This window comes from Montipora capricornis, chromosome 9 (assembly GCF_036669925.1).
Source record: "Montipora capricornis isolate CH-2021 chromosome 9, ASM3666992v2, whole genome shotgun sequence".
NCBI classification, from domain to species: Eukaryota; Metazoa; Cnidaria; class Anthozoa; order Scleractinia; family Acroporidae; genus Montipora; species Montipora capricornis.
The window spans coordinates 13,188,655-13,193,654 of NC_090891.1; the positions used below are offsets into that span (position 1 = coordinate 13,188,655).

Here is a 5,000-nt window from a genome sequence, read left to right on the forward strand (position 1 = left end):
ACGTCGCCATCGTAGAATCTTAAGGTCCCTAAAAGTCGAACCGCCCGCTTTGGTCACGCAAGCGAGTCGAAGGGAGAATGGTGATAGAGAGAGATTTAGGGTCCCCGTATCCCTCTCTATCACCACTCTCCCCTTGGCTCGGCTGCGTGACCGAAGCAGGCGGTTCGATTAACTCAGAGACTGCAAGCAATCTATAGAGTTCAATTCCCGGAGGATTGGATCGGGACTCCAACATGGCCGCCGTTTCATTGCCTCATTCACTCCAATATGGCGGCCGAGACGTCATGCGAAAACCAAGAATACGACCACCACATCCGGGAACCAAGTGGCGTGTTTTTGGTATGTAATACGAGTGGTCATATTGCGCAACGCCGTCACGATTCCCGCCTTTTTAAACTTTGCTGAATGAATTTGTTCTTTGTTTTGAATAATCACCGCCGCAAGCCGACGAAGATGTAAATGCATTTTCCTAACGACAAGAGAACGAGAATAACGAAAAAAAACGTTCTAGGAGCTAAAGATTCTCAAGGAATCTCTCGACCTGACGAGACAAGATTAATACAGGATATTACTCCCGTGAAAACTGCAAGCAATCATCAAAAAATTCGTGCTTGCTGTGAGAAAGAAAATTGCCAGATCGGAAAGGTACATTCTAACTGATGATTCAAATAATTGAATTTTTATTAAGCTTATTTAAAACCAGTTCACATGTATTTTGGCCTAACTGACGAAGTTATACGTGAACCTTTTTATACTTTGACCGCGGGGTATTTTTGTTTGTATCAACAACCAGCTCTGGACGAAAAAATGGATTTACTTGCGAATTGAGCAAATATGTGGCAAATTTGGGGCTTTAAATTTGCTTTAACTTTGGTTTGACAGGTAAAGTCTGCACAAACCTGGATATTTGTTATATAGAAATTTGTATGCTGCAAATTTGCTTGGCATATAGGAATGTATGCTGCAAAATTTGCTTGGCATTTGCGTGAAATGCAAATCTTTAACGTTTCCCCAGATTTGCTCCAATTTGCTTCACCGCAAAGATAGCAGTTTGACCACAATCGCAAATGCAAGCAAACATGCCGTAAAACCAACAATTTGCAGTATTTCTTGAACTGATTTTAAAAGGACCCAAATACCCACATTTGCATTTAATTTACTCTCTTTTGCAATGGGAGCAAAAGGGAATGAATTGCCTGAATATGTAAATTTGCAAATTTCTTTCCTATAAAAATTCGTATTTACCTGGGAGAAAATATGGTGATTTACACCATTTTTGTTTTGTTGTCAAAGGCAATGTGCATGATTTGTTACACATTTTACTACTGTGGCAAAACGAAAACTGCACTGGTATTCGGAACCTTTTGAGTTTCATCAGCGGCAACATCCTACGACGAAAACCAACCAATGATAAACGCAATGCTTGAACCCTCGTACATAAATTAACTCAAAGTCAACGTCGTTCCCAGGATCTTTGTGGACAAGGCGGACAAGGCGTGCAATTGTCCGCCATTTTGAATCACACCGCCGGAAACCCCTGGAAACGAGGTTTTGTGACAAAGCAATCGGTTATCGATGGTTTGAAATTCGCGCGAGTGATGTTCTTTGCTCTTTCTTAACGGCGATTCCTTGACATTTGTGAGGGTAAAATGGCAGTAAACATCGACGAAATCTGAAAGAAAGGGCGGCAAGATTTCCGAACAGGTCCCTACTTCATTATGCGTACGCTCCTTTGTTTCAAGAAAACAATAGCGATCACAATAGAGGCCGTTTGGGACTGTGGCGCTTTGTTCTTTCTTCTTTTCTTCTTATATGGACTTAAAAAAAACCGGTCGAACTTCTGACTGAAATACGGAAAATCTAACATTTTTTCCTGCAATGTCGGCACCCATTTTTCAATTTTAGAATATTTATTAAGCGAAAGTGGAGTTTCAAGCAATCGTTGTAATAGGGTTCAGATTCTCAAACAACCAAACGTAACAGATCAAATAAAAGTACTGTCATAAAAAATTTAATGGTTACCTGCTCTTTTTATCGTGAAATTGTTCTTTCTGTCTGCTTGCGAATTCGCCGAGACACTGCAAAGTGTATGTTTTCTCCCTTTCCTGTATTCAGGATCACGAACGGTGCATGTGGTGGGCTTTTGCGATTTATCGCTCTTTGTACAGATCGGCAATATGCTCAATGATGCTCCCAAGTAAATAACTTTGGTAGAGATCTATGAATGTTCCCGTAGGAGGCATATTTCGTTTCACTCCCCATCATGTCTTTTCTATCCCCTGCTGTGGGCTCGTTTGTCTGGGTCGACCGTGAAGTTTAGGCGATGGTTAACTGTGAGATGATGTTAGCCTTTGTCTTGTAGGCAATTGTAAACTTTCAGGCCACAGGTAGCTAGGGCTATTATTTTTTCAAGGAAAGTTTACTTTCAGAAAATTATGTGTTCTGGCGGATTGAAGGTTATCCATTGTACTTTTTTCTTGAGCATAGCGAAACAGATCAATCGATCTCCCGATGCACTTTGTCTTTGTCAACTGATTGCGTTTCCACACAGGTTTTGGACACGCAAGACGAAAGTAAACTGTTTTCTTTGTACCACTCTATGCACCGCTCGGAATAGACTATAAAGCAGGGACAATTTCCAAATGTTCAAATTTCCCTTTGCTGACGCTTTTACTTAGGTAACGATCTTGATTATTACGAAGACACAAGTTTGCTTCAAAAAAAGGGAAACAAGAAACGATTTTAATTGCAATGAACTCGTGCATTAAAGTTTCACATGAAAGATGCACGAATCAGACTGTAAGCGTGGTCCACTCTTCCACGCAGTGAACGTATGAGTGTGCCGCACGCACGGGGCATGAAGCAAAAGCAGGTCAAAGTTCACAGCAATACTGGAAAACCTAAAACTATCAGAGGGACTAACCTTAAGCCTAAACAGTGCCTTTAGTCGTAATTAGGGTTACGGTTAGCATTATTAAAGGATGGGTTGTTTCAAGAGTAGTAAAACAGGGATCTCTGAACGGTAACCTACGAGTGTAAGTTCGATTATAAGTGCTTGGCGCAGCACGTGTACATAATTACGTATCATTGTTATATAAATAGTCAAAGCTGTCAGGTGGGCAAACAAGAAGAAGTTTGCTTCAACTGTTATGCACACAGCAGATGCTGCTGGTAGAGCATCACAGGATGCTACAAGTAAAGGAAAGGCATCCAGTATTCACAAGGAGATCATCACTATACGTTTCGTAAAGATCCTTCATTTTATACTTGATTTGCTGGATGCTATCACAGAAACCTCCAAAATCTTCCAGCATGAAAAGCTTACAATTCCTGAAGTCCCAGATAGCATACACGAAACCACAATGAAGCTTAGCAGCTTGGAACAGCACATGGTAAAGCACAGTAAAGAATTCTATCAGAATCTCACTGCTTCTAAGGAATTTGGTAACCAGAAAGTCCAACTTACTGGTGCGTCCTCTCCATCATACAAAGAAGACAGTAGCATGCAGAAACTGCTGGAAAATGCAATCACATACCTCAACTCGCGATTTGATAACTTTAACGAAGCTCCTCTCGTTTACTTTAAGATATTTAACTTCAATTTCTGGCAACACGAACAAGAACAGTTGGCAACTTTTGGTGGGAATGAGGTTCAAAGAATAGCTAACCATTTTAAGGAGCAGTTGTCAGAAGAAGAATGCAATAAAATCCCCCAAGAATGGGTGGCACTGAAAACCTTTGTTGTACATTTCCACGGAGCTCCACTGCTGCAGGCTTATGGGGATTTGCCCAGCCCGATTTCAGAACATTCTTGTGTTGGTGGACTTGATGCTCGCACTGAGTCCAAGTACAGCAGAGTGTTAACGCCAATTTTAATCCATGAACATGATAAAAACATCCTTGCGTAATCGACTTTCAAATGATTCTCTTCAAGCTTTGATGAAAATAAACTGTGGTGGTCCTTCAGATGATGACTTTGATCCTGGAGAGTCTATAAACAAATGGTTAACCAGCGGACCTGGTGGCAGACATATGGCTGGCCACAAGATGGCAGTCCCCCGAGTTCCTCCTCGACCTGCAGCAACTGCTACCGCTTCATCCTCATGTTGTCAGTTGCAAAACCTAGCAGCAACTGTTTCCCTGTCTGGTCCTAAAAGGGTTCCAGAAAATGTTCTACCGATTGACGTGGATTCAGCACCTGAGTAAGCTGACGAAGAAATCCTTTAATCTGAACACGTACAATGACTGACTTAAACACGTTAGCTTTTTGCATTGTTGCCAGTATTATGGCAGTTGCATTGATGAATATCACAAATTATGTTGGTTTAGTTGGTAACTTCATCAGTTGGACTGAGGACTGCCAGTCAATAAATTTAAACGTTTCATATATTCAATCATGTCTTAACGTATCCACAACTGTAGTTGCAAACAACTTGTATAAGCCTGCAAAACAGTATATGTCATAATCCAGTTGAGCGGTAAATTAAGTCACCTTTTGCCATGTTGCCGCCCGTTATCAATAATCTTGCACTGTGTTCCCGAAACAATCGTCTGTAACTTTCAGTGAGACTCATAGTAGAAGTAAAAGACAGCTTCAAGTTCTGTGTTTGTAATTTATTCATAACAGTCCTAAAGATGCATTGTTATTTAAAGGAGAACTGAAGATAAAAATGGATTTTATTTTCCTTCGCCAAATTTGTAGTGCCTGACTTAGTTAAAGGAAATATTCGAGTATTTGAGGGGTTTCTTACATTTTGTCGTCTTTATGAGGCCAGAGAGACCCGTATTGATCACTCGATGGAAGTCAACCATTTTGGCTGTACTATAGCAGGTTTGGGCGCTAAGCGTGACGTCATTGCGCTCACTTGCTTGAAAGCGGGAAACTTGAAAAATGGTTCAGTGCTTTATTGTGGGCTCTTCTAATAGAACTCTCAGACACCAAAAGGGTTAAGTTTTCATCGTTTCCCTGTTAAAAACGAAATCCTTCTCAAAGATTGGCT

The 5,000-nt window shown here is 40.9% G+C and overlaps 1 protein-coding gene, 1 long non-coding RNA gene and 1 pseudogene across 5 annotated transcripts in view; 2 read left to right on the forward strand and 1 right to left on the reverse strand.

Annotated features, from left to right (window-relative positions):
* The window catches only part of LOC138016671 (uncharacterized), a 310,549-nt gene that overhangs the window by 107,463 nt on the left and 198,086 nt on the right, over positions 1-5,000 (forward strand). The window lies entirely within an intron of this gene.
* Positions 1-5,000, reverse strand: part of LOC138016670 (uncharacterized) — a 171,002-nt gene that overhangs the window by 81,987 nt on the left and 84,015 nt on the right. The gene's annotated exons all lie outside the window — the stretch shown is intronic.
* Positions 268-4,206, forward strand: LOC138016191 (zinc finger protein 862-like; annotated as a pseudogene).